Source organism: Simochromis diagramma, unplaced genomic scaffold (genome assembly GCF_900408965.1).
Source record: "Simochromis diagramma unplaced genomic scaffold, fSimDia1.1 OVJJ01000159.1, whole genome shotgun sequence".
NCBI classification, from domain to species: Eukaryota; Metazoa; Chordata; class Actinopteri; order Cichliformes; family Cichlidae; genus Simochromis; species Simochromis diagramma.
This window is the reverse complement of record NW_024387197.1, coordinates 3367136-3378967: the sequence shown is the minus strand read 5'-3', so window position 1 is coordinate 3378967 and position 11832 is coordinate 3367136.

Genomic DNA, 11832 nt, shown 5'->3' with positions numbered 1-11832 from the left:
AGAGGCACTGCCATCAGCCTAGCGCCTTGATTCTAATGGCCGCTGCCATTTATCTGCAGCTGAGTGGAAAGTCAGTGTGAGGAGGATGAAGTCACTTCAGCCTCATTCAACAGCATCACTGTTTGACCTGTCATCATTAGGCTTAGTCATCATTCATCACCCACACGCTGCCACTCATGCTTCAATGACCCGAAGAAATCCAAGAATATGTGAACGTGCACGCTGCCAGGCTAAGTGCGGTGGTACAGTCTCCTGTCTGTTTGTTTAAACCTGTCTGTCGCCACCTCGGGTCGAGACACATAAACAGGTGACGCACTCGCTGCGATATGCAAAGGTAACGCTGAGAGCTTACGATTTTTTTCTTTCTTTCTTTCTTTTCTTTTTTTTTACAACGTAGACAGCCGGTTAAGTCGTGTGTCTTATTGTTTACCACACAGTCATCCACTTGTTAAAAGGGTGAGTGGGTAAGTCGTAGGTGGGGTTGGATAAGGAAGGGGCGTCCAAAAGGAGACCGAGGAGGAGGGCACTGGGAAAAGCCAGACAAAGGCAGCAAGAGAATGAAACAAGGGAGGGCTCAAACAACAGGGAGCAACTCCTTTCATGTGTCCCCTTGATGTAGGCTGGTAACAGCTGTTTTGGCGTGTCGATGACTGATGGCTGTTTCCTGTTGTGGATATTTTAAGGCGACAGCTTTTCTGTTAAAGAGTTTTCTCAGCATGCCCAGGTCCTGCTGGCCCTTGAGGCATTTCCATGCCTTTTCCATGGTTGTATCAAAGCATTGGGTTTGGCTGGAACAGCAGCCAAACAAACCACCCCCTGCTCCCCAGGATGGGGGCCGATAGGGGCTGAGGAGGAGCGGACCCCACATGCCCCTGTGATCCTGTGATTTATAAAGCCGCTGAGGCCTGTAATGGACGCTATAGCTCTGTGGTGGGGTCTAATTCATTCCTGTGTTGAAAAGCTGCCTTTGCTTGACTCCAGAGTAAATATATAATGCTGACATTAGGCAGCTGAATTCTTCAAACCTGGCTCAAGCAAATCCTCATCTGCTCGTTTGTCTTTGCTCCATGTTTGGAATTGCTGAGGAGTTTTGTGGCGCACGCGGGGATTAGCCTCGTGTAGACGCTGTGTGATCGTTTAATGAGGAGATGACATTGATGTGCACTCATTTGAGTCTTTTTTGTTTCCCCAACACTTCTACATGTTGTCACTGGTGTCAGCCAGAATTTGACAAGATCTGGCTGGGTCCCTCAGCAAACATTTTCTGCCCTTACAAAGATCTTGACATTGAATTTCCAATGTCTGAACATTTATTTCATAGTCAAAATTGTGAAGGTTTTAGGGTCCAAGATGTTGCCTTATTATATCCATGAAGCACATTCAAGTATTTTTTGTGCTTTCTCGCAACAAAGAGTTTTTGTATATTAGTCTGTTTTATTTTTTTATTTATTTTATTAGACTGGAACAAAACAAACCTAGGTGGAAAAAAAAGATAATCTAGAAAATACGAGCAATAACATGCAAAATTTACATCCTAGCCATATAACTAATATAACTATATGGAAAAGGCAACTTCTGCATCTGCTAAGTGAAGCCATAAACAAGATGAGTGACTGCTCATCTGCTTGTTACCTGTTGAAGTTCAGGGTCTGGCTGCATTCACTCAGCTTTCACCCTGGGTTCTTGGCTAGCTAAGTGTTAGCATGCATAAATGTGCATATTCGCGCTCTAGACTGCATCGATCTTTTCCTCCTCTAAAATCAGCTGATTGTAGCGCGATTGCATGAACCGATAACCGGGATCGACAGGCAGGCGGACTCACAGTTTCAAGGAATCGGACTACTGGGAGCCAGTTTTCTATGAGAACCAGTTCTCGGTTCCCATTCCTAATTGCTAGTGGTACATGAATGGCTCTACCTTGATAAGAAACAAAACAAACAAACACGCTTTTGCAACTTTCCCACTGGAACGCTTTAACTCAGAAATGTCGTCACTCCCGAGTTCTGAGATCTGACTTGTGAGTCATGTGGAACGTGGTATTACCACACACATTGCTAACATGCTTAGATTGTAATTAAAGTTCACAGTCACATACACGAAGAGGCTCACCATTTATAGATACATATAAACAAACTGCATGACCATGTTTAAAAAATGGTGTCCCATAATAAACCCCTAATTACTGAGCATGGAGCTGGCAACGTGTGGCTGCTGATAACAACAGTTTAACAGTCAGATACACCACCAATTTAATGGTTAAACGGAAAAACGTGGACGCGTGCATTTGCTCTTTTCATAGCATAATATGATTCATATTTCCTGGTTTGTAAGACTAGAACACCGTAGGATGTGGAAACAACATCCCCTCTGGCTGCCCGCCTCACAACCGTTGCAGTTTTTGGCGTCGGACCGCGACCGTTTTTGGCCTCGGCCATAACGTCGGCGTCTGAAAGATATGTGCCGAGACTGTACAAAGAGGAGAGAGAAATGATAAAAGCGCCAAAGAGGCAGAGGAGGGAAAACGAGTGTAAATAACTCCTATTTAATTATCTGTGACTGACTTATGGGGTGTGTGGAATGGGAATAGAGGCCTGAGGCTGGGGCTCTGCTCAACCCCAAGTGTTTTCTCCAGCAGTAATAAAACCAAGGGGGAAAAAAAAGTGGATTAAGACAGTTTCATGGGGTGTAGCAGACATGGCATTTAGACCGAAACACTTAAAAAGAGCCTCGCAGGCAACATTCCAGCCAGGACAGAATGTTGAAACAAGGATTTCCTTGAGCTGAAAGGTCCACAAACAATATCTACACAGTGTACTTAATGTGTTCACACTTCCTCGTTTATCTTTCTGTGGGTGCCTCTCCCTCTGTCTTTGACATACACACACTAATCCTTTCACAGTTGAATGTGCGTGCGCTCGAACGTGCAAATGTAACCCTGTGCGCGCAAATATAAACAGACAGTCCGCACTGTACACGATAACATCTTAACAGTGTGTGTTTTTATAGTGCCCGTACAGTGCCATCTATCTGACTGCCTACATAGAGAAGCAGTGTGTGTGTCAGAGTCAAAGCTGTGGTTGACAACCTTATCTCTCCGGTTTAGGAGGGAGATTGTCTCTCTTGTCAGCTCATCACGTCTCGCGAGCTAACGCTCTTATCCACTCTGCCTACCTGTCGTCTATCTGTCTGCATTATAATCACGCCGGGATAATAGGCTTCCCCCCTGCGTGTGCAGATTGGCGCTTTTATTTCCGAGTCCCGCTCCATGCGGGGTTCCACCTCGTCATGCTTGCTCCACCTGAAGCACATTCACAGGAAGGCCGCGCGGGGCCGCGCGACGCCCACGACCTCGAGTCGTCACTGCATGCTCGGAAAACAAAAGCAGCTATTGTCCTCCACACGCAGAAGTTATCAAGAGCACGAGGAGGAGGAGGGAAGGAAGGGCCTGCACTGCCAGACAGGGTCTGCCTCAAATCAGATCATTCTGCATTGTTGTGTGAAATTTCAGATGACATCAAAAGATGTTTTTCTTTTCTGCTGGTCTGATGAAGGAGGGTGATGGGGGGGGTCATTTTGATGGAAGCACAATCAAGGTATTCACAAGCTGGAGCCGTGACAGGTCTGGTAAAAGGAACAACAACAGGCCGGGCAAAGAAAATCTCCCTAACACATTCCTCACGCTTGTTTAAGTCACTGGTGCTTCCTCTGCTCATGGTCAGAGTCACCGCCTCTGCGTCTTCATCATCCAGTCTTTGTTGAGAGGGAGCATGCTTTCTTGAAGAAAAGCTCCGGCGTTTTATGACAGAATCGAAACCAGAGCAGAGTTTCACATAAAGAATCTCAAGCTGAGTTTCCAAAAAAAGAAGAAAGAAACGCTGCTCAATCTAGCAGCTCGTTTATTTGAGAAAGTGACTCATTGACATTTGTGACCTGATGAACAGCAAAAGTTACAGCAGTACATGTCAGTCATCACAACCTCCTCTGGGGCCAAGTCACGTCAGCTGCCAACGGCTTTGATGTGACAAGTGATGGTATCGCTCAATTAAAAGCCTATCAGTGTGAACAGTAAGTAAATCAACACCTTTCGAGCTTGGCACATCAAACAAGTCATTAAAGCAGCCCGCCCATGCCATTAATCTTTCTGCGAGATCTCGCCAAACCAGGGTCACTGCGGGAGCAGGAAAACTTGCAGTGTAAAGAGTGTTAAGTGCAGTCATTATGACAAAGTCAATTCTCAAGACTGATTTTAGGCTCACTAAAAAGAAAACTATCCTGCTTCAACCCAGTCTGACAGCAAAATGCGTCAGAGATAGGTTGCTCAAACAAGTGTTCAACTCATTTTGTTGCCAGTGTTTCCTAAAACTGCAGTAATGGTGCCTTAAAAGCTGACTGAAAACTAAGATATCATAAAACGTTACCCCAGATCTAGTGGCAATAACATGACCTGAAAACTGATGCTAATAAAACCTAAAAATAAAAAGTAAATAAACACAAATATACAATACAAGTCAAATCCCAGAGGCCTGGGTAAGAGTCCTGAATTCTAATATGGACACCACCACCTCCTAATTTATGACATTTTGTGAAATATAAAAGTACAAAGGCGAGAAAAACAAACAGCCAAACCAGCAAAGACATGTTGTAATTATAGAGCGTCTACTGAAAACAATATTTTTGCACTGTGGAGCAATATAGCCTTCTGCACATTTTGCTGCAAGACCTGGTTGCCTGCTTTATTGAGTTTAACTACATGTGGTCGGGCACAAGTTGGGATTTACTTTTATTAATTCTCCATAAAGCATAAAACTGTAGTTTGAGAACAGGCAGTAATGGAAAACACATTCCAGACATAGACCTGGTGTGGTCAAAAATATTTTTCTCAGTTGGGTCCTTGTAGTGACAAAGCACCGCGCTTCTCCCCAGCAGTATTTCACCGGCTAGGATGAATACATGAAAGTGAAGCACTGCCATATATCAACCTCCACCGCCCCCTCCTCCTTCCCCAAAGTGCTCTATGTGAGCTGTGCAAAGTCACACACAGCCGTTTGTTATGCGACTGTGCATTCTCATTTTCGAGCTCTGCGTTGAGGGCTACGGGCCAAGCTGACACTTATGAAATATTTCCCTTGCTGACCTTAGCTACTGCCTCAGCTGGGGAGATTAATCCTCTGTCGGCAGACACTGGGAACACACTGCAACTGCAGCACACACACACACACTGACGGCATCTCGGTGACTAGGAAACACAGCAGTTGCAACAGCAGAGGCACACAACTCTGTTCTTGGTAGTAATAATTACAGCTTCTGTTGATTTATTTCAGCTACACTTGATAGCGTGCCAGTTGCAAGGGAGGTGTAAAGAGAGTTAGCTGGAATGCAATACAGGTTCTGAACCACAGTTATACAGCAAATATTGCACAAGCCTCTAAATAAGCAAGATGCAGGCAGTGCAAGGATATAGAATCAACAATGAGTTTTTACTCTAGAAGCACTCCTATGTGATTTCATTTTCAGGGTATTTCCAATATGGTCGCCACAAAGCAAAACTCAGAGTGAAGGCAAGTAAGGGAAAACTGCTGGCTTCTAGTCAAGAGGCCAAAATGGTGAAGAGTAGGAATGACAGGGTTTTTTAAGGAGAAAGAAAATTAGGATAAATATAGAAGGGAAGCAAAGAAAGACTGTACATAAAGCTAGCTGTAGCTGCCATATGATGCATGATTCAAGGTACTTTATATTGTGAGGTTAAGTTACTAAAAGAATACAAGAAAATTTCAATATTCATACATGCCCCCCAACACACACACATCGTGAGCTAGCACTTGGTGACAGTAGGAAGGAAAAACTGCTGGAGAAACCTCCAGCAGAACCAGGCTCAGAGAGGGGCGGGGCCATCTGCCACGACCAATTGGAGGTGAGACCAAAGACACTGTGGAAAAGCAATAGAGATTAATAATTTATAATGAGTTCTTTCCAAGTGAGGATTGGAAACTTGGTCTTTCTAAGTTGAGGAGGCGTTCCACAAAAAATTTAGACTTATTCAGGAATGCACCACAACGGAGGGTTCAGAGTGACCTCTGGTAAATGATCCTAAGAGGTATTTAACATTAGATGGGGTCATCACTGCCATCAACATCACTTAAGCGAAGTGATGCCGTGGTTGCCATCTTGGTGTGTTAAAACCAGATTATGCTAAATTGTGTTGCCAACAGGGTAGTTTTTTCAACATGCTAATATCCACAGATTGGCAAATAGCTAATATAGGTCCTCATTGGTCAGACTCTAGTAATGAAAAACCCGGAAACCTAAACGTAAAATACAAGCAATTATTTATGATGTTTAAGTTATGATGACCTTTCTTTGCTTCCATATTTCAACATTCTCACCCTGAGGCAGAACAGCACTGTGGACTCCGTCCACAGAACCTTTTTCTTCCCCCTGAAGGTTGACCAAGTCTCTGTCCAGCCCTGTCTTCTCTTAATGTGTAGCAGCAGATGACTTGGCTGAGTTTGGTCTTTTGTAAAAGGTTATTTAGTTGACAGGAGAGAGAGCAAGCTGCTCTTGCAGTTCCTGCCAGAAGGTTGCACTACCGGTGTATCGTAAATTACTCAAGACAGTGAACAAGAACAGTGGGGGTGGAGAGCAGAGGGGGCAAATGGCAGAGGAAGGAAAGGGGGTGAAAGAGTAAGTGCAATTTTCTTTTTGGTCCACGGTGATGAATGAGTCTCTGAGCAAGGCAGAAAATACATCATATCACCTTTAATTGGTACACATTTCTGCAGCCGTAACTCAGTGTTTAAAAATAGACAGTGGAGAGTGAAATACGACATCATATATTCCACCCAGTGACACTTTTACAAGCCCTCCTTGCAGTATAAAGGCATTGATTGCTATTTCAAAGCTCCACGTTAGAGTCAGTGAGTGCTGAGTATCTCCAGCTGCCAGTGACTTTAACGCATGAAGACCAAAATGTTTTGTGGTTTTCACATAGGCTTTTTTAATATGGAAAAACTGCCACGAGTCTTTACAAAACATTTCAATCACGAAAGATAAGTGTTTAAGAAGGATTAGGTGTTTTTCTATCCACTATGGGTGGTCATAATGTTGAAAAACAGTGACAAGTTGGGGGGAAAGGAAAAAAGGAAAATTCACAGCTCTCAAAGTGGCTGCTAAAATGATGTATTTAAAATCTATTTAGCAGTCGGATGACATTTTATTGGAGTTGTTAGTTAGCTTGATAGTAAAGATGTTTTTCCTGTCATGACTCCAGTGGGTGGTGGTGGGCTGACAGTGCTGGAAGGCTCATGTTTTATAATAAAAGGTAACATAGGCTGTTACAGAGACGTTACAAGAGCGTGCATAAGAAAGACTGTAAGAGATAGATGTAGCCACTGTGATGTGTCCTAAAGTTAGCATTCTGTCTGCTAGCATGTTGAGATTTTGGAGCCAGTGACCGCATTTGGACAAGAAGGTGCTAATTCATTTAACCCTAGCAAGTTTGAGTAGCTAGCTTCATCAATAAACTCTGAAAATGTGACATACAGACACAGCTGCTCGCTAACTAAAGCTGACTCATAAAACTACAATTGAACAAAACTGTCTCATAAACATCTGCATCACACAGAAGGTCATATTAGCAGTAAGATAAATCCATGACATTGTTTCAAAAGGCGCCAACACCACAAATACAAGAAGGAAACCGACTTTAGTTTTTAGACGATAGATGGTATAAAACATGGACGTTACATGTAGGTCAGAGAAATTGAGCCAATGCAGAGGTGCCTTAAACTTGCTTTCTATCTGAAGGACACCAGATGGTAACGGGTGTGGACTTCCAGTCCAGTAGAAGTGTCTCAAAAACAACTTTCTGACTTGGCCATTGTAAACACATTCTCCTAAGTTTATTGTCTCAGTCACTTATTTGAATCATTTTGTATAAAAAATTAAGTCTGTTTTGTAAATCTCGGTCATATGTTTTTTCAAAAGGACAATTATCTGTAGTATAAAATGACAACCTTATTGGCTAATGTCATTAACCAATAAGCTTAAAGTTTTGTAATCAGATCTGTAATCTCATCTCCAGGATTCAAACCAGGACTTCATAAATCAATGGGTGGAGTCAGAGGAGATTGGTACATCTGTCTGTCACAGCAGTCACACCCATATCTTTAGGCCATAATGGTATCAGATGGGTGAGTCATTAGAAATTCCACCCACTGTAATTGTTGTCTTGCAATTCTTGTAATTTTCTGTTGATAGGCTCCTTCTTCGTGAAGGAGCCTAAGGAGCCTATCAACAGAAACCAAAGCTGTTCTTGTACCGAGCATGTTTTTAATTGCTGTAAAGTGCAGCATTTTAAAAGTGGTGATTTCCTTAATTCTCAAGCCAGACTCTGGTGTCCTTTAGAGGAAGTGCCGTTTTTGGGACTTCTGCACTGGCATCATTTATTTAGACCATCACAAAAACACTACTGTAGCTTCTGTTTTGGAAAAGTGAGGCCAGCATGAAAACAACGTAAAACTGCAGTCAATCTGAAGACCACTAAATAGTTTCCTATAGAGGTCTAGTGCATTCTGACTTAACCTCAGTAGACAGTTTGTTGATGAATTTATGGCCTTGGTCATTTGTTTTGGGTTATATTTAATAAAAACTTAAGTTTGCTTTGTAAAGATTAGTCATATTATATTTGAATGGAGTGTTTTCAATGGTGTGCACGTGATTGACAAGCCATTAGCCAATGAGCAAAGGGTTCACAGCCAATCTGATGGCAGAAATGTTCATCTAAAGCCTTTAAAATAGGATGTCATCAACTGTTGGATAATGTCATGGTCTCTAAGTCCACATTTTGTGCTGTCTGTCGTTTAGCCCTGGAGGTTGCTGCTTGATGAAAGTAATGTCACTAGCATCCATGTGTATAAATTCATGAGTATAAATTGTCAGTCTGCAATCATGCTCAAAAAGACAATGCTAGCATGCTTAAAATGTAGCTGTTAGCATGCTAACAATTTCTAATTAAGTCCACTAATTTTGATTTGTTGTTCAAATTCATCCTAAAGAAGACATGAATGGACCAAATGTAAGGACAGTCCATGCAGCATATGTTGAGACATATGCAAAAGGGCGAATTAGGCAAACAACGAAGTCAGTCATCCTCTGGAGACCATGCACATCAATATAATTCAGTTTAACAAGTTCAGACCTTTCACTCTAGACACATATATTCAAGTTCAATAATATACAGAGCAGCGTGGTGTGGATTATTATCTGCTGCGTCAATGCTATTGGAACCAAGAGCAAAAGAAATAAAGAAAGAGAGCCACTTATCTACTTCAGGAGTGCAAGAGAACAGGGTAGAGACATGGTTAGAGGGAGAGACTGCTGACTGGACTTATGGCTTTGGCAAATTTCAAGTTCTTCTCAATGAGCAGTTCCCAGCTGTAAATTTACTGTGTTTGTTCGAGCTGCTATTAAAACTAAATCCATGGCCAAATCCAAGGTCATTTATTTCAGCAGGCCAGCAGGGAGGAATTTTCCCCCCTGACAAACCGCCTATCCATCAATAACGGAGAAAATGGCAGGCAGGAGAAAATTAAAGTGCATACATGTATATTTTATCATCCTGTCCTTGCCTGTGATTTATGGTTATGCTTCCATGAAAGTAATGTAGTGTAATTTTACACGATAACATACAAACTGAGCGAAACAGGAGGCAGAGGCAAACACTACGGGAAACTTAAAGGTTTTCATGAAAGTTACGGTCACGTGAATCCGACCTATCTTACATTCCAAGGTGAATTTGTTACCTCGCACCACCATGTATGTATTTTTGTATACAGTATGTAAACTGTATAGATGTTTGCATATGAGCACAACATTTAATGAAAAGTAATTTGACTTAGAGCAACTCATTTTCATCAGTAATCATCACCTTATAAGGTACTTTATGAGAGTCTGTGCTCATTTTCAGTTGACCTCATCCTGTAACACAGATGTGAAAGTGTGAGCACACACCTGGAGAGCCGGCAGCGGCAATTTCATCACTGCTTATTACACAAAACATAATGAGAAACACAGACCTCTCCTCTCCACAATCTCTCTCTCTCTCTCTTACACACACACACACACACACACACACACACACACACACACACACACACACACACACACACGCAAAGATTTCTCTGGAAATAATTTAAGGTACTTTTTAAAAACGTTCTTTTATCCACCAGAGATAATGCTTTATAAACACATTATGTTTCTTATTTTGTTGCTGTGAGTTGGTGTGTTGTATCAGTGTATCTGTAGTGAGTACCAAGAATCTGCCCTTGAACAGGAGCAGCCAAGGTTAAAGCCTTGGAGTCAGCAAACACACTTTCTCAGTGTCCCTGAGCAAAGACACAGAAGCCCTCACAGCTCTGGGAAATGTCGTTATGGCAGATGACCTCTAACCACCTTCTTGGCTCAGAGGTGAAACAAAGAGACAGGTCGGTTGGCGAGGTTTTTTTAAAATATATTTACATTAATGATACTTTACAATAAAATTATTTTACAGTCATGCAAAAACAAATTAAATAACTTGAACCACCTTTAGCACCAATAACTTTAAATAATTGTTCCCTGTACAACTTTATCAGTCTCCTACAAGTTGTCGAGGCCCACTCATCTTTACAGTGTTGCTTAAATTCAATAAAGTTTGTGGGAGTTTTTTACTGCACAATCCTCTTAAGGCCCTGCCTCAGATTGAGGTTGACATTTTGACTGGGCCATTGAGACACCTTGATTCTTTGCTATTGTGCTTGCGACCTCTATCGTCTTGCATGACCCCAGTTATGGTTAAGCTTTAGATGTTGGACTTATCACCTCACGTTTGACTCTAGAATACTTTGGTGTAGGGGTTCATGATCGACACAATGGTGCAAGGTGCCTGTATCCCGTAGTTGCATAACAAGCCCAAACTATCACCCCTCCACCACCGTGCTTGACAGTTGCTTTGAGGTGTTTGTGCTGGTATACTGTGCATGGTTTTAACATGGCACTTAACAGGACACTGTTCCAGAAGGCTCACATGCAACTTTGCGATATTGAGCCATGCTCTTGTGCTCTGGCAACCCTTCCAAACAAGCTGTACTTGTTCAGTCTTTTTCTAATTGTACTTTTAGGAATTTTAACAGTGAACATGCTAACTGAGGTATGCAGAATCTAAGATCTAGCTTTTCAGTTTGCTGCAGTTTCTCGGAGCGTTACATAGTGTGACCTTGAAATGAATTTCCTGGGATGTTGACTTCTCTGAATATTGTGTCATAGTGTTAACACACATCTGAGTCCTGTGAAAACTTCCCTCATTACATGAATATATTTTACATGATTAGATCTAATTTTGACTTCCTCAGCATTTGTTTGACATACTGTGAATTTTTTCCCTTTAATAAGATGCATGGGCAGAGCCAAGGTGCAGTTCTTCCTTCTTGGCCACCTCACACTGAGCCGCCCTTTTAACCCTCTGGGTCCAGGGTATAATTGGCCGTTTTTGACTACTTTTGATTTTACCTCTATATTTCACCTTTAAAATATGTTTGTTGATCTAAATTCAGACAAAAAATTCAAAATTCAAGTAGAAAAAAAGTTATATTTTTTACTGTAAAACCCACAAACATGTTTAATGAATCATTTTCATAACTTGAAATGCAAATAGAAATTGTACATTTCTAAAAATTAGGCACAAGTTTTGCAAACAAAGTTATATGGTACTATTTATCTAAAAATGCAGCCAAGGCCTCAGGCGTTTTTTATATAACCATTTAAATCTATTTACAGAACAATCAGGTGTTCTGCATC